General features: G+C 37.3%; 1 long non-coding RNA gene across 1 annotated transcript in view; it reads right to left on the minus strand.

Annotated features, from left to right (window-relative positions):
* The window catches only part of LOC139668423 (uncharacterized), a 96,306-nt gene extending 79,993 nt beyond the window's left edge, over positions 1-16,313 (minus strand). Inside the window, exon 1 of the long non-coding RNA XR_011697055.1 lies at positions 16,228-16,313. This is a non-coding gene — a long non-coding RNA (uncharacterized lncRNA). The remainder of the gene's footprint in view (positions 1-16,227) is intronic.
* Between the last annotated feature and the right edge of the window lie 6,228 nt (positions 16,314-22,541).

Genomic DNA, 22,541 nt, shown 5'->3' on the forward strand with positions numbered 1-22,541 from the left:
TGGCCTCTTTTGATGAAGAAAAGCAAACAGCATAATTTTTACAGATAAGAAAGGCAGAAGACAAAGAAACATGGCAGATGGGTGATGATATGAAGAACACCGGACAATTTCATTGACCTAGTGCAAATAAAACACTACCATCCAAGGAAATCACTCTTTCACAGTTACAGAGAGATTGCATGGGACATTTTTCAGCAAAATATTTAGCCACTAGAAATGCAGTTTTAAAACAGCTAAAATTGAAAATTTTGTTGTGCTGATGAGAAAAAGATGGACTTGGTGAAGCAATTAGTTTCAGCATTTTTCATATGAGAAGCTTCCATTGTGGGTGTTAAATTCACAAAAGGGTTGGGAAGATCAGTGAATCTGCTTCTCTTATATTGTCACCTCTTGGGAACATAACCGATGTCCAGATGTCTCTAGTCAATGCTGGTTTTCAGTTTATATTTTCAATAGGTGTTGAAACAGAGGAGCAGATCCTAATTAGGATGATTGTTTCTCCCAGTCATTATAGACTAGTACATCTCTGCCTTTCAGTCTTTTACTAGCAGAATGCTATACTTTTTCAGAAGGAAAAACTTGCTGCAAAAGTAGCATAATTTAGAAACTCAGTTAGGAGAGAGCATTACAGCACACTGCAAACAGGACAAGAAAGTTCATCCTGGATGGGAGAGGGCCACATTCTCCTTCATGGCCATAGGCTGCCTCATCCTTCCCATCCCGTGACAGAGTGCCAGCAAGAGGAACAGGAAGAGCCTGTGCCTAGGAATGAAAACTTGTAAAACAGGACATTGGAAAACTATTGAGAAGTACCTTGTCCAGGAAGAAAACCTGCCAGATGATGGGGGGAAGAGAAGAAGCAACACTTTTTACAAGGCACAGAGGTTTTCTTTCTGGAAAACTACCTAAAAGAGTATTGTTCCTTTACTTGGTTTCCAATAACAATGTTTAGGTGCATAACCCTTGAGAAAGGATTTATACCATGAAGCCCAGCTTACAAATATATTAAAATGAGGCAAGAAAGAGCATTTTGGACACATCTGTACTACCTTCTGCTAATTAGTTTTTGTGTTTCCCTGATGAATATCATGGCTTCTGTGAATTTTATTCTTAGTTATATAATTGTATAAATGGTCATAAATGTCTGTAGTGTCAATTCATTGTACAAACACAGAATAGGAGACTAAGACCTTAACAGCTGAAAGTGAATTCCATTCCAAGTCTAATATTTAGGCATCATGTTATCTGTGCATATTCTGGATCTCACTCCATAATCTTGTACATGTGCTACTTTTCACTTTCCAGAAAATCAGTAACCCTATCAATATTTAAATATTGGGTTAGTCTAGTGTGAACTGCTCTTTGAAAGGCTTTGTTCAATTCTGTCCTCTATTCCATTCACCTCTCTTTTTCACTATTATTTCTTTTAAAATCCTTTCCTCCTCCACTGAGTCCTCTTTAAGTTTTGTTTATAGCAGGCTACTAAGTAAGCCATTAGCCTGAGAAGCTAGACATTCATCTGTGGTACCACAATTTTATGGTCAAAAGATTGGGCAGGCTACATCTTAAATGAACATAGTGAAAATACAGGAAATTCACACAGCTACTTTCTTAATTTCTACTGAGTGAGGCTAAAAATGGCTTTTACTGGCAAATTTCACTTCCTGTACTTTTTTCCTGGTGCTGCTTTTCCATAAAGAAACCACAGGGCATGTTAGGAGAGCAGAAAAAACTGCAAGACTGCCCTCTAGGACTCTCCTGTGCCAAATTCTTTGTTCTTGCCTGTGGTGTGTGCACAGTTATTGTACAGCATCCTCTCCCTCAGCCTTGGCTCCATCACTCAACCCTTGGCCTCTGTCTGTGTGCAGAAACCAGTGCTCTACACTGAGAGTACTCATGCTCATCTAGGGCTGGGAAGGGCACAGACTCCATCTTCTCCCTCTCACCCCACCTCATTCCAGGACAAGGTGTCTCCACTATTGCTGCAAATAGAAGTACAGAGCAGCTCTACAGGTGACTCCTCCTTGATACTACAAGGTCTGGGAAAGGGTCTGGGATTGAAGGTTCCAAGGCTGAGGTTCCAGCTGCTCAGACCTCACAGACACATGCTCTGCTCCCTCCATGCCTAGAGAAGCAGAAGTGGTCAGTGAGGTCTCAGCAGTCAGTGGCTTTGGACAAGTATGGACAAATGAGATAGCCATCTTTTGAATTACTGCCTGGAATCCAGCATGCACCCACATGAGCTGTTTGGTGGCAGAATCCCTTTTCCTCCTTCCCTTCAACACACATACTGTATTTGCTGTCTCACACACAATATGCAATGATTGGCTATTTCTGAGATATTTTAGAATTCTGGAAAAAATTCCTGTTCCCAGCTGGTTTCCACCTCTCTTGTCATGTCTTCTTCTGCCACTCCTGAATTCCTAGGAGTCTTTTTCCTTCTCTTTCTTGATAAAAAATGTACTTTTGTATTTGAGCTACATTGATCTCATGTTGAATGTATTTCACCTCCTCTATTTTTTCAAGATCTTCTCTTAAAGGCTAAATAATTTTCTTAGAATGTTTTAATGCTTTCTCTAGAAGGCTTATTTCACCATATTTGGTCCTTTTTGATTTGTTCTGTGTTTTCTGATCTGTATGAACTGACTTCTTTGCTGATGTGTCCTTGTAACAACTTTGTTTGCTGGGCACTCACTCCTACCATCATTCAGAGGCAGTTGTTGACTCAAATAGCTTTGGGAATCCTTACTTACAATTTTCTCCCTCTGCTTGTTTGGCAAATTCCTTCTAGGTTTTGTAATTTTGATTAAAGGAGATTTCAAGCCTCCTCCACATTCAAACCCCTGAACACTTCAGTCCAGTTGACTTTACTAACCGCTTCCTTCAATTTCTCAACCTGCCCTCCTGAAATTACTCTGTTTATTTTAAACTTAATCAACTCCTGCTCATACAATGCAAGGTAATTTTCTACAATCAGCCCTTCTAGAAAGTCCTTAAACCTTCATAAAACCTAGCCTGAAATAAGTAAGTGCAAATTCTCTTTGCCCTTTTGTGATTGTGAGAGAGAAAAAGAACTGTGTTTAAGGACTCTGAGCTTTTATGATCATAATGAAGCAATAAGATCTGTAAATACAATTTTCCTTTACAATAAGCCTTAAATATCTATATGCTTCATCAGAAAAAAAAATTTTTGTTTTGCAAGTGAACTGAAATAACATATTCTGAAGGTAGAATCTTGGCTTTATGGGAATAAACAGAGAACTGAGTTTAGCAATGTTAGGACTTTGCCCAAGAGTTGTGAAATTACTATCAAGTGTGGAAGCTCTCAGCCTGCCCTTAGAGAAGCTGGCTGTGCATCACATTCAATGTGTCAGGAAAAACAGGCTGATAAAAGGCATCTGGGAGCAGACTCATTATTTTTCACTTTTGCATGTACTCTGTGTATGTTTGCAAAAGCTCTAGGTAATAGTTGGGAGTCCAGTGTGGTGGGAAAATGTTGACCTAAAAAGGAAATGTGAAGCTTAATATACAGCCCCAAGTTAAAGCATAGATGTTATAGTCATGTGCACAGGGGCTCAGGCATTATGTTCACATGATGGGATACAGTTTTTTCATTTAGTTTAGTCTATTTCTGATTTATCAGCCTTGTAACTAAAGATGAATAAAAAATTTAATAAGAATTCATTTGAATTTTTTTGTTCATATGAAAACCACAGGCTACCCTAATTTGTAGCTTCACGATACTCAATATTCAAGGAGCATTCAGGTGTCTAGCCTGTACTGTGAATGCCTTTGCAAATCATAGAAATTCAGTGCAACTGTTTACTCTGTAAAATATTCCTACCAGGAATTCATTACACTGTTTTGCACAAGAGTTTCCATCATTTACCTGGGAGAGAGAAATTTTATGGCACACCACAAGCAACAGAAAGAAAAATCCCAATAACAGATAGACACATGGCCATCTTCTCTCTAAGACATCTGTGCACTCGGGGGTCAGAGAAGAGGGGAGTGAGGCAGGAGTGTAGAGGGCTACTGTACAAGCTGGTACAGGTAGTTTCAAGGTAGTTTAAGTGTTCTTAAAATATACTTCAGTCCAACCCCAGTGAGTGGGATGCCACAGAAAGGACTGAGGTGTCAGATCCTGTCTCTGTGGCAGCACAGAGTTGAAAACCAGGCAAAGGGTCCCACCACACAGTGGGACAGTACCTATACAGGTCACACAGCCCCTCACAGGCATCTGCACTACATTAATGGTGTCCTTGCACTGAACATTCAAAACTTAAGAGTATTAAATACCATTAAATATCACTGGGTATTAAGTTCTCATTTTCCAGAAAGATGCTTTTTGCAACACAAAATTGCTTTCAACATTACTATCCTTAGGCATTTCGGATTCCATGTACAATTGCAAGTCAAATTTAAAAACTGGACTTGGACTCATGGTTTGCTTAGGTTCTTGTGAAATCTTCCCCAGAAGATATTAGCCCAGTGTGGGAATTATGTGAGAAACATCTACAAATAAAAATGACACACAAAAATCCTAATAACTTGACCCTACAAGCCAGTTCTCAATATATTCAGTGGTTTTATTTCAAGCATTCATGCTATGTTTTTTATTTTATTTCCTCATTTTCTCCAAAAGATGAGCACAGTGTCTGAGACACCTGAAGGAACAGACCTGCACTTAACTTGGCTGGTTTTCACATCCCAGGATTTCCCTTTCACCCATCCACTCTATTATCATGAAGCCTGTTCTTTGCTACATTTAAGAACAAATATACATAAAATAGGAAACAGGAGCAGGAGGACCAAATCGGAGTTGACCACATACTGCAATAAAGCACAAGCTTTTCTTCTCTAGTATTTACTAGAGAATGGATGTCAGGTTTCTGACTGACCAAACCAACTGCAGCAGGCTTTGTAGCCAAATGCAGTTTTAAAAACCCTTTTAAATCCAGGTTTCTCATGATTCTTCCTGGCAAAGAATTAATCAGTTCAACATATGAGGGGGTGGTTTGGTCACTGTTGTGTTGATGTCTGAATTGCATACAGACAAAACAGCCTGGGTTTTTTTCCTTTCAAAGAACAAATTTTGTTTCCTGAGGAATCACAATTCATAATTTTTCCTGAAAGGAAAACAAATAATATCTATATTTATATTTTTGTTCTTAGCATGTATTTCTTTTACTTGGGTGGTAAGCCACTGAAATAGTACTTAATAAATTGTGATCTTTCTGAAACTTGACCTTAAAAGTGTAGTAGCTGAAGCCAGCCATCAATGTTGTCAATAATCATGTTTTACAATTTCACAGTTGTCATGTATAATCCCAGATAAGCTAAACAAGAATAACTAGTTGCTATGGCAAAATGTTACGGAAATTTACAAATAATTTGTCATTGTAATGAATTACACCCTTGTATTACAGCTAATTATTAATGATTGTTTAACTTTGTGGGGAAGGGTGTGGTAGTTATTTGATTACTGATTATAATGTTCTAGTTATAGCTATCAGCCAAATATTTTTCTTCCATTCCTAAACAACAGCTATTAGGTTAAAATGTGTCTGGACAAATCTCCTACATGTTTACACAGTTCTGCGACTGAAGCACAGAACAGGGTAAAAGCCAGGGCTCAGGCTGGGACACTGTTCTTTCTCACCATGAAAATGCATGTTTCTCTGAATGCATTTCTCTGCCTCTCTTCTTTTATACCACTTGCAGCATTAACTCTCATGTTATTAGGCTATTTCTCCAGGAGTGAAACTCAGGGAGAAAGAGTGAATGTCTTTCAACCAGTGTCAGGCAAGAAGATTCACAACAAGACTGTTCAAGAGCTGTTTGTGGCCAGTGCCTGTAACACAAACAGTACAGCTATTTGCAACACCTCTGTCAAGAGTTGCTGTTCAGAAACCTGTACAGATATGGACCAAAGAGAGAGATACATGCTCCGCAAGAAAAGAACCACCATTGGATTAAGTAGAATTTTATAGAGGCATATCTTTAATATGCTCTTTAATTTTGCATCAAAAGTGATATCAAGGGAGAATGCAAATGTCTTGCCTCCTCACATGTTGGTTAATAGTTTAATCTCCTAATAAACCTCCAGGTAAATGCAGCATGGCACTACTCTTTCCATTTTGATTTATTAAAAATAACTTGCTCTACTATCAGAACCCTTGATTATTTTTCCTTCTTAACATCCCGTCGAAGCACATCCAATGCCATTTTGTTCATATATATGCACCACATTACTTTGCCACATCAGCTTGTCATCCTTACATTTTATTCCTGCTGTCATATTCCAGCATCATTATCTTTTGACAGATCCCTGTTTCACCTCTGTCACACACAAAGTTACTCTTTATTTAGTAAGGCAACTCTTGTTTGAAGACATTTAGAGGAATCACCTCTGCCACTTCCACTAATCTGCTGGTAAAGCTCATATGCTCCTTTTAGTCCTCAGAGGTATTATTTCTTACAAGGCTTTTTTTCTTAATGTGGGAAAACCCTTTTGTCATTTTATTAAATATCTGAATACCTGAAGCATAATCTTGTAACTGTTCATGTGCCTATTCTTTGGCACACTGTGACGCACTGGTCCTTCACTTGGGCATCTGAATGACCTCAAACACAACAGCTGTACCACTGAAGATTCCAACAAATCAATACTTATCCAAGTCAGTAAAATCAGGTCTTTGTTTTGACTTCCTGTGTAAAACTTTTACTCCTGTATTTCTGAAAACAATAATTAAAACTACTGTACATGGACTTCCACATACTCTGTGAAGCTCAGCATAAATCTAAATGATGGTCTAACCTTGTGCAGTAAGCAGCAAACTTCCATAGCAGAAGGGCAGGTCCATGGGATGTTCTTTGGCTGCTGTACTGGATCAGAAGCTCTGGACGAGAAGTGGGGCCAGCAGCCAAGGGTGACCTTTCCCATCTCCCTCATGAGAAATGCTGGAGCCTGTGCATTTGAGTGCTTAGTGACTACTCCCTTTTCTGCTTCAGAGATATCTGAGGCTTGGAGAGGAATTGTTTGCTCAGTTTCGGAATGTGATTTATTTACAACTAGAACGAATCCCAGTTATGTAGACTTCTGAGTTATTAAATTCCTTCAGTAGATAAGCAGACTCCCTTGCTTAGCTCCTTGACACTCATTTGATAGTTTTTATGTCTCTATTAAATTGCAGGACTTTTTCTCATATTTGGGATGTTCAGATGTGAGCTTAATGATAATTTATTGGCTTGGAAAAACAAAGGTTAATTTAATGGTGGTATTATTAATCAAAAGATTAGCTGCCATCTTTGGCTTTACCTTGAATACCAGAAACTAAAAATTATAATAAAAATAATGTGTGCTTAGGAAATGTGGCAAACTTTAAACAGAGTCAGAAGGAAAGGCAGATAAAAAATGTGAATTAATCTTAGCCAGAGAGAAACTTAGAAACTTTAAAAATACTGCCTGCTGTCTCTTCCCATATACCTTCAGCAGCAGATAGCTACCAGTCAGTATGTGTCTGTGAATACATGTAAAGATAGCTGATATCCCACGGCATCTGAAATAGCTGCCACCAAACTCAGAAGTAGTCCAGAGGATCCAATAAGGACCCTGACAGGAAGAGATAATAGTGACAGGGAAAGGCTGCAATTCACCTGTATTTTCACACATTCCCCACCATTTTCCCAAGTAGATGACTATCATCCACCAACTACCAACTCTTCAGGCTACACAGATGCATACACTGAAAACTGACTGCAGAAGTTGCAATTAATCTTACTCTTCAACAAGCACTTCTAGACTGAAAAGTAGCTTTTAGAAGGTTGATACTGAAATCTGCATGGCATTTGAAACACCTAAGTATTAATGGGGCAGGGGGAGGTTGAAATGGTACCAGGTGGCCTCCTACATAATCATGCTCAAGAAATGACAACCAGTTTCCTGCTAAAAGTAGTCTTCTGATGAATAACATATCTGAGTGAAATTAAACTCTCAGGACAAGCCATCTGTAATGCTTACAGACCCAAGAAAGCATTAGGAAAACATATAGAAAATAAATGCATCATCTAATTTGCCTCAACTGGGTCTCCATCTGCAGCTGAGTGACTGGAGCATAACATGCTCACCTTCTCACCCTGACCGATCTTACATCCTGTTGAGGCCCCATGCAACACCTGGGCACCTGGAGCTTTGGTGGATTGCAGGGATACATTGGGATATCCATCCGTGAAGGTATTCCTGTCAGTCAGAAGAAGACCCACCAGGCAAAAGGATAGGAGATTTTGCAGCACTTTGGGCCCAAAGGAGGGCCCAATTAGGGCTTGACTTCTACCTAATGGGAGAGTGAACTTGCTTAATTCAGGTCTTTGTCAAAAGGATGGAGTTTTATTTCGTGTTCTGAGTTTTTTCCACAGTTTATGCTTCATCCTGTGCAGCTATAAAGCATCAGAACATAGTTGTCTATCTTCTCATCTAACAGAAGGTGTGAAAGAGGATTTTGCAAGAAACGTACAGTGGGATTTCTGTTATTTATAGTTTTTTCCTATTAAAAGTCAGAGGTTTTGTAAGTATTTATCAAACTGATTTTTTTTCCTACCCTCACATTTTAATCTTCTCAATGGGAATGCTGAGAGGGAGGGGATACCCTGTGGGGAAAGTGGGTAAAATCAGAAGCACTTCAACATAAGATTCTGTGAGAAATCTTAAGGATTATTTTTTCTCTGGGGGAAAATATTTCTTTAAAGTCATCCCTAGTTTTATATGGAAAAGAGGCTTGGTTATATCAGGTTGGCCAAGAAATTTACTTTCATCGAAGCTTATAGTGAGCTATGCTTTTTAATGTTTCTCTTCTCCATGTTCTTTTCCCTAAAGGGGAACCAGATTGCTACTGCATTTGAACTCTGCCAAGTAGGTTTTCATAGAATTTTCATCAAATTTCTTCCTCATTCCTACAATCTCAGTTACTGCCACACCACAAGGGTTTTTTATAAGAAAACTGCAAAATCTCACAAAAGATATTTTTGCACCCGCTTTACTGTCAAACCAGATCTTTTATGACCAAGACCTCAAAACTTCAAATAGAGGATAAAAATTAATATATTTAGCGTTTGTTAAATAATTACAATAGGAATAACAAATGCACATAATTTTGAATTATCTCCATATCATGTAAAAATAAATAAAGGAGTGTCTCATCAAATTAGATGTTAAACAATTAACATTGTGCTGTTTCTTTGGAAATTTGATAAGCAGAAGAAATCATGTTTTCAATGTGCAAGATAACAACCATTGTCTAATATCATTAGCAATGCATCACAAAAGAACTGCTTAGCAGGTGTTAATACAGGTGTCTTTGTTACCAATGGATATTTTTGAATAAAAGATAACTAATTTAATATAAAAATGGTGTCAACTTCTTTTTCGTGAAGCACAACATATTGAAAAACTCTATTACAACCCAAAAAATGATGGTAGCTGCATGTACACTATCAAAGATGGCACATGGGCTGTGAATTTTGCTGTTTATGTCCCCATGAATACTGTCAAGTTACACATCAAACCTCTCTTCAATCTCAACCTCCCCTTCTTAGCACAATAGAAGAACCTTTTTCATCTAATATAGGCAAGTTCCTAAATCCCTACTACCCTCTACTGAACTTCAACCCCACTGGCTGTGACCTGGAGAAAATGATGTTATTTAGGCAGGTCATGGCCCTCAGAACTGAACAACCCTGAAAGTCAGAAAATAGTCAGAAAAAGCCTCCTCTTCTGAGATTCTCACATTGATCTTCTTCACCGGGTTTGTCCTCCTGCCTCTCACTCTTAACAAGAAAAAGAAAAGGAAGACCTGTTTATATGATGGTTTAGATGAAAGAAGCTTAAAAAATGAAAAAGAAAAGGGAAATACATGAGAAAAGGAGACTTTACATTGAGAACTATGTAAAGGAAGCTGGATTTATGACCTAAAGCCTCTGCATAGTGAGGATATAATTTAGAAAATTACATCTTTTCTCCACAGCCAAGAGAAATGTCAGCCTTTGGTCTTATCTAAACTCCTTACTTTGCAGTATTTTTAATTTTTCCTGAGTTCCTCTGGGGAAAAGAAAGTGTTGTAGCAACTGATGATCAACATAAACAACCTCTAGACTTTGCTGAATTTGCCTGAAGAGCACATGCACTCATTTCTTTGAATTTCATTGTCATCTTAACATAAACAGCAGGAGGTCTCTTATAGAAAAAGGCCTTCTTTTCCTGGATGTCTAAAGGCAAATATTCATTTAGCATTTATTTTTATTACAGTAACATGAAGAGGATCCAGCTGAGATTACAACATTGCTTTTTTCCCAGGTGCTCTTTGCACAGAAAAATAAAAGTCCCTGCCTCTGAAGATTTACATTTTCCCTATGAAAGACAAAGTAGGAATTATTGCCCCATTTTCTTGCACAGATGCCATTATGACACTAAGAAAAAAAATAATTGCTTCAGTCACAAGAGTCCAAGACCTAAACTTCCCATACTTATTGCTTATGTCAATAAGTTTTCCTTGCCTCCTGTTCTGGTCTGTCAGGTTTGATCAGATGTAGTGAGAAACATGGCCCTGTGGATGGTGCATAGAGCAAGCACAGAGCCAAGAGCAGAGCAATATCCAATCATGGACACTCCAGGGCACTGCACATCATTCACAACTCAATGTTTTCTACTCAAGAGAAGCCATGGCTGTTTATTCTAGAAAACAGTAAAAGAGCCCCCTTTAAATGACCCATGTCTGCAAAGAGGAAGTCCTCTTCCTTGCTCCCAAATGAGAGATTTCCTCCTCCTCCTAAACATAAAATTTTAGGCTTTGGGGATCCTTTTATTACCACTATTAGCTTTACTTTGGATGATCTCATCATTCATGTAAAATTCAATTCCTACATGAGGAATATATACAAACAAAGGAGTCAAAGAAACTCAAAGGGATTGACCCTCCCTGATCTCCTTTGGGAAACTGAAAGCTTTTTTTTATTTTTGGCATGTTTTTCGGAGTAATAACTTTCTGTATTTATTGAGTCTTCTGAGAATTTTCTCCCAGCTTTGAGTAAGTTAGCCAATCCTTCTCTTACCTATTCCCTATGGATATCCTGGCTTTTGTTTCAGTCACCTGCACCAAATATTTTTGTTAAACTATTTTTGATCACAAATAAGTCCTTAACATTTATATATTAACTATGTATTAATTATTAAAATTTTGTCTTGTAGAGAGCTTATTTTTTGGAAAGAGATGGTATACTTGAGTCCTTGCTCTCAGGAGACAGCAAAGCTGCATTACCTTTGACTCTATCCAGCACAGCTGAAAGGCACCAGCGAGAGCAAACATTTCCGCATGGAGACAAAACCTTGTTTACTGACATCTTTCCTTTTTTTCCCCATTTCTTAAATACATATATTATCTTTGCTAATATCCAGATTTATGATAGTAACACATTGATTTTGATACTTTTCCTGAAGAAATACACAGTTGGACTAGCAAACTCATGCACGTGTTCTGCCAAAATCATGGGAAAGCACTTATCCCTTGTTGATAGGAACCATTTGCAGTTTTACTTCTGCCTCCAGTACCCATTGCTGGATGTATTCCTGCTATCAGTCTTATCTCCTTACACAGCCTCATTTCATCTAATAAAATGAAGTTGCAGTATTTATCTAAGTTTTGAGTAACACCTGCCTATTCTAAATCTGTATCCATCTCATGTTCTCTTTCAATATTTTCTTTAAAAAATACAACTGAAGAACTTCATGCTTTTTTTCAGTGATCTTTCTGAGTTATGAGTCAGCTTGACTTAGCAATTCTCACCTCAGCACTGCCATTTTTCACTTGTAACACCCAACTCTCTTCCTCCACCACAAAATTTTTCTGTTTCTTAGAGGCTCTCTGTCTGCCTGCTTAGGCTCAGTATCCTTATGGTAGTTATTTATCTGTTTGCACCCAGTACTTTGCAAAAATCTTTCCATGTCACTTCTGCTACAAACTCTTAATGATGCAAACAGATTTGTGAGCCTCCTCTGCATTCAGGCCTTATATTCTCCAGTCAGTCTCATGAAAATGATCTGCCACATTTTATCAAAGTTAAGCTTTTCAATTTATTAGTCTTAGCTGTCCTATTTGTGTCTCAAATAGGATTAGTTCATGTTCACTTGGTCCACAGTTATTTTCCATAATGTCATTTCTTCTACAACTTCACTGGTTCTTACCTAAATCGAGTCTAATGAAATATTGCCTTTTGTTGTTTCAGTGATTATTTAGTGAAAAGCTGCTGGTTGTTATACCTTTGAGCATCTAAGCCACAGTTAGTAGCACCTTTTTCTCCATTCTATTAGCTTACATGTTAAGGCCACCCAAAATTACATTTTCCTTCTTAAAATATGACTTTGAGGTCTACGAACAACTTAGAGTACAGATTCAGTAGAATTTTTCTTGCAAGCCATCTCACAATGGACAGTGATCCAAACAGTTTCTTTTTTGGCCATGCATATTTCATTTTTACAAGTAACACACACTGAATAGTCTATATGACACCAGACAAGTTACCTATTGCAAAGTACTTGGCAAGGGATTTTGTTGTAGCATTATTTGGTAGTTTGTGGAGTCTGTTTCTTTGCTGAGAGGTGGACAATGACATATTTGATTTTCTCCTTAGCCATATTAAAACCAGATAAAAGTATTTTTCTTCAAGCCCTCAAAAATATACTGTTGTCTGGAAGCCAAGAAAAGAAAGTATGATCTGCACAGATGAATCAGCCTTAATAATTTATTAGTCTAAGAAAAGAGGGCTTATAGCTGAAATCTTTGTGTCTTTTTAACATTTGGTTCTAAGGCTCCATAGAAGATAACTATAAACTATACACCAGGTTGCCAAAGTAATTAATTATTGTAGAAGAATAAAAATTCAATTTATACTAGTGGTAATCCAATGGAAATTCATACTTTGGGAAATATTTTTTTTTCAATAGAATTGAAACACTTTATTTTTCAGTTACTATTTTACAGTAAGGCTTCCTACATAAATTTTGTGTTCCAATAGAATCTTTTTTTTTCAAGAGAAAGCAATAGAACATTTACATTTATGTTTATGCTAAAATGTGGCTGTCACTGATCAGGGAAGGAATGCATAAATATTTATTTTATTACCAAAGTAAAACACAGGAACCCTTATTTTAATTGTAAGTGTGCTATGTTGAAAGTTGCAGCTGACTGATATCTCACCACTCTCCTCAATCGGAAGCTGAACGTTTTCACAATAACACACAATTGAGCTTACTTTCCTTGAAAGTCATAAGCAGTGCAAGTATAATCTAGGTCTCAGTATAATAGTTGTACTGTTTATTTCAACCTCCAGAGAGCTCTGTTCAATTCCATCTCTCAGGTGCCTTTCTTAAAATCCCTGAAAAGAAAATTAAATCTGACTGTGTTCCAAAGGAACTTATGTTACATCATGTGTCTTTATAATTAACTTTTTCTTATAAAGAAGCTTTTTTTCCAAATACTTGTTTTCTCTCACTGTTTAAGAGAGTGGCACCCAGCTGGGCAGTTGCACTGAATGGGTCATAGGGTCTTTCAGAATTGCCATTAAAACTTGACTATTTGAGTGTTTTATAATGTGGCCAGTTTTATTCACATCAGGCTAAATCTTGGCAAGTGTGTCCCAAGCTTAGGAGAAAATTTTTTGTACAGAACTGAATTGATCTAGTTGTTGCTCAGTGAGAACAATGCCAAAAATCACAGCTCCTGAGGTCAATTTCCACCTCACAGGGAAGCCAGAGGGCAGCCAGGTGTTGATTAAACCTTGCTTTGGAACACCTCTGCCCTCAGTCCTTCAGTCCTCCGGGTCAGCTCTGTCCTTCCACTTTCTGCAGGAGCTTAAGTGAAAGCCATTTCTTTCCTTATCAGATTGTTTTGGAAACATCCTTTTTATTATAAACCAAAATACTGTCATTTTGACAGGAACAAGACTGACTCCAAGGGTTATCTACAAAGTTCATTCTGAAGTTGGATTCAAGACTAGACTGACAAGCAGTACAGATTCGTCTGGGACATCCAGGCATAGATGGTTCTGGAGAGGCCAGGGAGTTCATCACTGGGAAAGCTTGCCTCTACCATCACTTGGGTGGCAGGCAAGGGAGCAGCCCAGGCTTCAAAAGCCCCCAGAATTCTCCTCCAACAGGGTGAAGACCACCAATACTCTGTAATATCAATTTACTGGTTTAGGTAGCCTAGATTATGTTTTTTAAATTAATGCATTTTAATTTCAACAGTCCTTTTGAATTATTATTTGAAGCTTCTCAAAGTGGAAATTGCACTGTTTTCTCTTCAAAACCTATTGATTGAATTCCAAATACATTGTACTCTATTAACCAAAAACCAGAAAGTAATAGCCTACTGTTGCAGTACTTCTTCCCACTGTTGTTTTTAGCAACATAGACAACATATACAGGTCTGCAGAGAGGGTGGTTGTTACTTTTTTCCTCCTTGATTATGAGGCCCACTTTCATTTCAACTGAAACACACATTATTTTCTGAGTATTAACTTAAAGCTAAAATGTTGCTTAGTCCTATTAGTGGACTCATTTTTTTATTACCTGTAGTTCATCATGGAAATTTCAGAGGCTTTCTAGTGCCCCATTTGCCATGCCCACAAATGAAATCAGGCCCAGTAGTGAATATCTAAAACAAAATTGTCTTGAACAGCTAAGCTGGTATCTTGCTATTTGCTCAAGTCGTTCTTCTGCTACCTTTTGCTTACTTTTTTTAAGTGCCTTTGACATTTTTGGTTTCCCAGTTCAACAGTTAACAGACAGATAAAGTTTGCATATTCCCTGTGTATCCTGCTATGTGAAGTTTAATGTCTGCTGTCAATTGGCATGTAAAATAAATTATTTTTTAAATGTAGTGGGTTACAATTACTTCCTCTAACTTTAGTCCTTTATAAATCTTTAAATTATGTGGTACTGTATCTTCAACTAGGTAAATGAAATTCTGTATCATTTTATGCCACTTCTCGCTGCATAAATACTGGGGGGTTTTTATATGAAGAATTAGGATAAGAAAAAATATAGTAGTTTCCTTTTTTTTTTTCTATTTGATGTAAATTTTAGAAAATGCTTTTGATCAGTGGTGCTGTTCACTGAGAAACTAATTATTCCATGTTTACTCACTGCAGGTGAGTACCAAGTAGAGCTAAGGATGGTAGAACTTTGTTTAAAATATTACAGTATACAGTGTATCTATAACATCCCAGAGAGTTCAATACCTACACAGAGTGAATACCAGCTAGGTCATCTTGTTCATAGCTGTGACAGTTTAAAATAAACCCCAATATTGTGCATACGATCATTTTTTTTAATGTAGTTAAAAGAATTTAAGCTTTTGCAGTTTGCTGTGGAAAGTGCTCTGCAGAGGGGTAGACCTCAATTTCAGGATGTGTCTTCCACAGGCTTTAATATTCCTTCACTTTATTCACTCCATCCTTGCCAATGACTATTTCTGGACAGCCCTCAGACATGGTCCTCCCCCTGGTGACCTATTTGCATGATAGACAAAAAAAAAAAAAAAGTAGAGATATGCTGGGATACAGACACACACCCAGCATCTGCTGCCAAGGCAACAGGAACAGGATGCATTTTCTAATGTTTCAGATAAAGAAGGAATGACGTTTCAGTCTGCCAACACCCACCATTTCCCTCAGGAGAGGCCAAAATTGCCAGTAGACCTAGAAGTCATTTAGTATAAACACTTTGCACTTGGCTTACCTTGAGTTTTTCTGACTGAGGCAAGTACAAAATGTGACTTTCAACAATACTATTTAGAAACTAGAAAATGCTATTTAGAAACTAGAATCTAGGCCCTTCCTTCCACATGTATATATATCATCAAGACATCTCCCTGCCTTCTTTCTGCACTATGACCTAAGAAGACATAATCTGATCCATGCAGTATGTGTCTTTTGCATAACACCGGAACATGTCCTTGGCACCATGTGATATTATTCCATTTCAGGTCTTTGATCAGATTAGTACACTTAGGAAGATGTTATGCTGAAAGGCAATAGTCTAAATATCAGGTGGCTACTCACAATCTGTGCACAAAACTATTTGCATGCGAAATTAGAAAAGGACAAAAAATTCTGCAGCTGTGGATAGACACATGGAAAAAAATTGGGGCAAATACAGTTAAATAATTATCTTACCTGTCTTTTCACAGAATGAAATGGGTAGAAAAGTTTCACTCCACAGCAAACAACTCTGTTGTGCGATGTTGGGCACGGAAAACTCCTCTCTTTACCCTCCTGCAGGACTCCATGTCCCAGCAGAGGAATAGCTAGGAATGTTCTTGGGAACACCACAGCACAGGAAAGAATCTGTTAATTGTCTTTTGGAAACCTTTTTCGAACACAGGAAGGGAGTGCCGTGTCCATTTAGAAAGAAATGTATGCACTTGGAGCACAACACTTTCTATGAGAAGTCACTGGAGTCTGGCATTGCAGAAAGCCTTATGCAGCCAGCTCATGACACTGGCTTTTGTCAGCCTCTAAGATGTCCTCACACTTCATCAGAAAACAAGTAGAAAATCCTCTCTGTGTACCTCCCTAAATGTACATGAAGCATAGGCGTGTTGTTGAGGTCTGCCTACTGAAGGAGCTCAAAGTACTCTCAGCCAAAGTGGTTGGAGAGTGCAAAGGGAGAGGTTGCACACAGGCACCTCCACCCAAGACAGGAGACCTACCTCAAGTTGTGTCAAGGGATGTTTAGATCGGATATTAGGAAAATTTCCTCATGGAAAGGGTTGTCAAGCACTGGAACAGGCTGCCCTGGGAAGTGGCTTAGTCAGTATCTCTGGAGGTAATTTAAAGACATCAGATGTGGTACTTATGGACATGGTTTAGTGGTGGACTTCGGAAGTGCAGGGTTAATGGTTGGATTCGATGCTCTTTTCCAGTCTAAGTGATTCTATGATTCTAAGATGCTATTTCTCATCACCTTCTGCCCTTTCCCATGTGCCTGAAGAAAATGAAAATTTGAGTGTTAAAGACTACAGAGGTAGACAAAAAATGACCTTAGAAACTGCAATAGTTGAATATGCACATGGTGTATGAGGGGAGAGATTGCATGTATATTGTCTCCACAGGGGATCAAATCTGTGATGATGAACCTGGTTTAGATTGTCTCACACTCCTTAAAGCAAATGATATAAACCATTATAACATTCACCATAAATATTGCTTGCATATTTATAGATATCAGGTAAGAATGTTACTTACCATGATTATTATCAATATTTTTGCCAGACTTCTATTTTGATCAAGACAGATTTTTTTTTTCATTTTCCTTAACTTTTATTTAGCTGGTTAAGTAACAGTAGTTTATGCACCACAGAGGTAACATTTGATTTTCTTTTCTAGTAAACCAATTTTATATGGAAAATTTTAATGGTTTTGGAAAGACTGAGACAACACTACAGGAAATATTTCTAAAAAAAAATTAAATTTGAAAAGTTGTTTCCAAAATGCAAGTTATAGTGAGATAAAAAGTTTTTAGTGATCTTCCATCCCTGAACAATGTATTAAAAAGGATATACATTTTCATCTAACTTGTAAAGGTGGTTTAAAGTTAAATATACCTCACTGTGAGGTGGTTTTTAGAAAGTTTGTTTGTTTAAGTGAAATTGTATTTCTCAGCAATTTTTAAGACACTATGAAATAGAAGTTTCTGGCACTTCCTGCTTACACTGTTATGTGTTAAATCTACAGAACTAACCCAACACTCTGCATAAATACATTAAATTTGGGAAGATAATTGGCTTTACTGGAATTACAATTATGTATCTGCATATTCAGGTATTTTATGTCCACCTTCAGTTATTTTTCAGCCACAGTGTTTTCATTTTACTTAAGCATTTATGTGGAAGTTTCATTTAGGATAGCAAATAATAAAAGTGAGTGTTAACATTCTTGATTTTAACGCAAAGGAAATCCTTCTGAAATGTATCTCACCGTGTCTTGAATCTTCAGAATTTATGTGTGCCCAAGTCCAAGTTTTTATCATCTAAACAGCAAGTGGCTATTCCACTCCACCCATTCAAAAGCTTTCCAAAAGCACTCAGCAAGTGAGGGGGTTTTTCCAATATCTTTTCTTTCTCCTTGTATCCAGCAAAAGCATTTTAATATTACAGCAGACAAAGCTTCTCTTGTGAACTGGCCTTACTTCCACAAAACATTAAGCACATGATTAACTTTCAATGCATTTTTTAAATTTAAGCTCGAAATATATCCCCATATGACAGATATAGCTGACATATCACATATGTGAAAGCAAACACAGGCCCAAGTGCTTTACCAAATATGAATGGCTGTCCTGTGTGCTGAAAGATAAGTATGTGCTTAAGTGTTTGGACATTTTTTTATTATCAGTAGAGTTTCATCCCATCTATTTATTTTTATTTTTAACAAACCATAAAGAGGTTTTAAAAAAGAGAGTTCTTATGACTTTATGAAGGGTTTCCATTTATTAAATGTTTTGAATCATGTTTCTACAAATGCACGTTAGCGCTTATTTTGTTCTTTTTACAGTACTTAAATGAATTATTTTTACAAAGTACTGTACTTCAAGTTGTAATATCTTTGGTTTAACTGAGCTAAATTACAAACTTTATTTTTTATATAGAAAGTGGAATTTAATTTTTTTTACTGTTTCTTTCATTCACCTAAATTATTACCTTGGTGCTTTTACTTGTGTATGCATAAAATTTACCCTTAAAATTAGACAAATAATGAAAATTCCCCCAGAGCATCATGCTTTTTTTAGTAAATTAAAGCTAATAGTTCCACAGAGAGTAGATACAAAAAGTTGCACTCTTCCTTACAAGTTCAGATAACAATTCGGTATGTTACAGATGAGGTGCCCAAGCTCTATAATTCTTGTCTCTGCTTTCTTTTCCTAAAGTTTCTCATCAAAAGATTGTGTGCCCCAGAATAAAATTGCTCTGCTATTTTGTACAACAAATACAACTAGGGCAGGATTCCAGCCTGGGGGCCGGGGGGGGCAGCAATGCTATTACTATTATTTCTATTACTCTTTCTGTTACCATTACAATAACATGCTGTATGTTCTCTTCCTATTTTGTATCAAAGTGTCCTTTTCTAAACAAGTAGAGAGCTGATATGATACTCAACAGTTCCTTTTCCTCCTTTCTCATATTCCACATTTTCACAAAAAAAAAAAAAAGATTATAACTTGAAAGCAGCCAAGTAAAGAACTGTGCCTAGTGTTTGTATCAAATTCATAAAGAAATTGACTAAAACATTTTGTTGTTGTTGTTGTTGTAGTAGTTTATGAGAGCATTCAAAACATTTGTATACAGATAGAAGAGCTGGCAAAACCAAGCAATAATCATTTACATCAAATAATGATAAAAAACCTCCCAAAAACTTGTATTTTTTCAGTTTAATATTTTGTTTTGTTTTGTTTTGTTCATACATAAAAACAAAGATCTCAGAGTACTAGCAATTGTATGAAGTTTACACAGGTGTGTTTTCATAATGAATAGATCATGTTCAAGTTAGGTCTCAAAGCTTACTCAAACTCTCTTCCCAGTTAACTCTGAGCTTTGTTTGCTGCAAGAAGTGCAGTCTCCTATCACCTAAAATATTTGTTCAGATCAAGAAGAATTTCCCAAAAACCAGATTTATTTTCAGCACAACTGTTGAGTCATACAGTAGAGATGTCCTTTTATGAAGAATTTGTACCCAGTGCTGCAATAACTGAAATTGGTAATACATTTTCACTGTCATCTGTATTTCTTCAGGTTAGATCTTGTTTCTGGTGCCACCAAACCAAAAATAATAAAGAGATATGGCTGCAAAATCTGTAGCAAATCTGGTTTTATACTTGCATTTCTTGAACCATTTTTATCTATATAATGGGAAATCCCCGCCACCACCACCCAGTTCAATGCATACATTGCCTTTCAGAAACATCTCTTTGTTTTTTTGGCTTCAATGCTTACCCTAAGTATTTCACCAGTTACATTGTTCAGTCCATGCCTTGAAGTAAGACATGCACAAGAGTTGCTGGCTATGGAACATTTTTACTATTAGCAGCTAAAATGATCCCCACTGTCTCCCAAATCCTCACCTCCTCACTAAAATAACATACCTTTCTTTCTGTCTGTACAGCAGTCTTTATGAGACACTCTTTTCTGAGTGTTGGCTTCAAGTTTCTAAATAGGAGGAACCTTCTGACCTTTTCCAGAAGCTCACAGACATCAGGAGAGGCATGTCATGCAAATCTGGCAGTAAACCTGCCTGCATGTCTATTCTTTCTACTCTCTCTCCTGTGCTTTCATATTTCATTGTGTCTCTTGGTGGTCATGGCTGTATGTATTTACCTAATAGCATGGTCTCTTGTGTGCTCTTGATAAAGAGCCCAGCAAACCACTCAGGAGGCTTTGCTGGAACATGTATAGAGATGTTAAAGGGCCACAGACAATCTATAGGTAAAGGCTTCCGGAGCTCATGGGGTTGTGTGATCCCAGATGTGATTACGTTTAACATGGCAGTGAGCCATGCAAAATAGATAGTGCTTTTATCTGGCCTACAATTTGCAATAACCTGGTGATAAACCAGGAAGGTATGCAATCCTGCTCCTGATAGCTTTGGTTCTGCACACGTATCACCAAGACACTGCAGAGAGGGAAAGATGAAGGAAGCCAAAAGAAGGTGTTTGTTGTATCTCTGGCACTATTAAGAGCTAGTTGTGACATTTTCATTTCCAGTTGTGACTGATGAGGCAAATGAAAGGGTCAGCATAAGGATCACTCTTTTCCTTCATTCTCTGAAGAGACATGAGACAAATTGCAACCAGGCTGCTTTTCTTTACAGCAGTAGTTAATGATCACATTTAATATTATTTGGAGCAACACTTTGCACCTGTGTTAATTCACAGGTTTTGCAAAAGCGGGTCCAAGGGATAGCTGCTGGAAAAAATGGGAATGAGACCCAGACATATCACTCCTGTACAAGCTCCTTTCTTACCTCTTTCACCTGGCAGTAGGAGGAGCTGCACTCGCAACTGAGAGTTTTCAAAGGGTTTGGAAATATTTTATTTCTGACTGCAATCTACTTTACATAATTATTTGAATAATTCTCAGTTTTGTCTGTTGAACTGGTCATAAAGAAACCACCTAACATTATTTTAAATGCATTTCCGACATATGCCCTAGAAAATAACACCATCAAAAGTCTTTCTGGGTCACCCATGGCCCATTGATCTTATTACAATGAAATCAATGAAAAATACACAGCAGTGTCTTGAGAGACCCTTTATAAACTGCACAATAAAGTGAAAGTCTTGGATGAGAATGTGACATTAAATAGTCACCTGGATTTTTAGAGCCATATATGTGGCAGATGTGTTTAATTGTACACAGCAGTTTTCTATTTCCAGTGGCCAAAATCCTGGTATATTAACATGGAACAAGTTAAATAAATATCAGAGCAGATTATCCCCATAGTAAAATTATATATAGTGTAGCCATAGTAAATTATAACCTAGTATCACCATAGTAAATTATTGTTATTTACTACAATATTGTGACAGTGATAAAATGAAACAGGATCTAAACTCGGGTAGACAGACACTAAGTTGGACTGTGAATTTTCTCTTTCTAAATAGAGTGTAGGCATTTTTAAGTGGATACACCAAAATACTCATCAAATTGCTAAATGGCTTATGAGTTTACCACAAAACACACCCACACCCCAGCTCTGTGCACGCCAATGAAGGGGCAGACAGAACAAAACCCAGCCTGAGCAATGGGTTCTCCAACTGAGAAGCAACTTTCAAGGTCAATGGCCACAAGGATCCAGGTCATGCAATTACAACTCAAACCTGTAAGTACTATGAAAAATATTTTAGTTTGCAATGAAGTGTGGGAAAGATTTATAAAGGAAATCTATATATGTAGTTCCCTAGGCAAGATGTGTCTTTCACTGAAAGTCTCAAGCAGTTTCCACTCTGCTTGAATAACGTGCAATTATTTCCTTAAGCAGCTGTTCTGTTCCTTGAATCTGGGCTCCTGACTGAGAAAAGGAACTTCCTCTCTAGGATTTAGATCACAATCCAGGTTAAAAGAAGCTACTGAATTTCAGGCTTCCCTGAAATTTTATGAATTTCCACAAATCAGAGAAGCTTGCTTAAAAAGGTTTGGCAGATAAATATAAAAATATAATAGTTCGGGGAAAACATCACTGATACTACAAAAACAGGAGAAGGAACCAACCATTACTTTGTCCAAATATACAGGTCCTCAGCTTTGTATTTAGGTCATTATTGATCTTTGAATGTAAGGATAAATTTCAAGGAGGATTTTCTAAAGGAAACTCTCACAGGGTGTCTCAAAGCCTGGCAACATCCCATTGCCTCCCCACCTTTTCAAAAACTTCTTTTTTGGAAAATATTGGTTTTAAAAAGAAACTATGCAAGCCTCTCAAACACATAAATAGAT

This window comes from Pithys albifrons, chromosome 2 (assembly GCF_047495875.1).
Source record: "Pithys albifrons albifrons isolate INPA30051 chromosome 2, PitAlb_v1, whole genome shotgun sequence".
Classification (NCBI taxonomy): domain Eukaryota; kingdom Metazoa; phylum Chordata; class Aves; order Passeriformes; family Thamnophilidae; genus Pithys; species Pithys albifrons.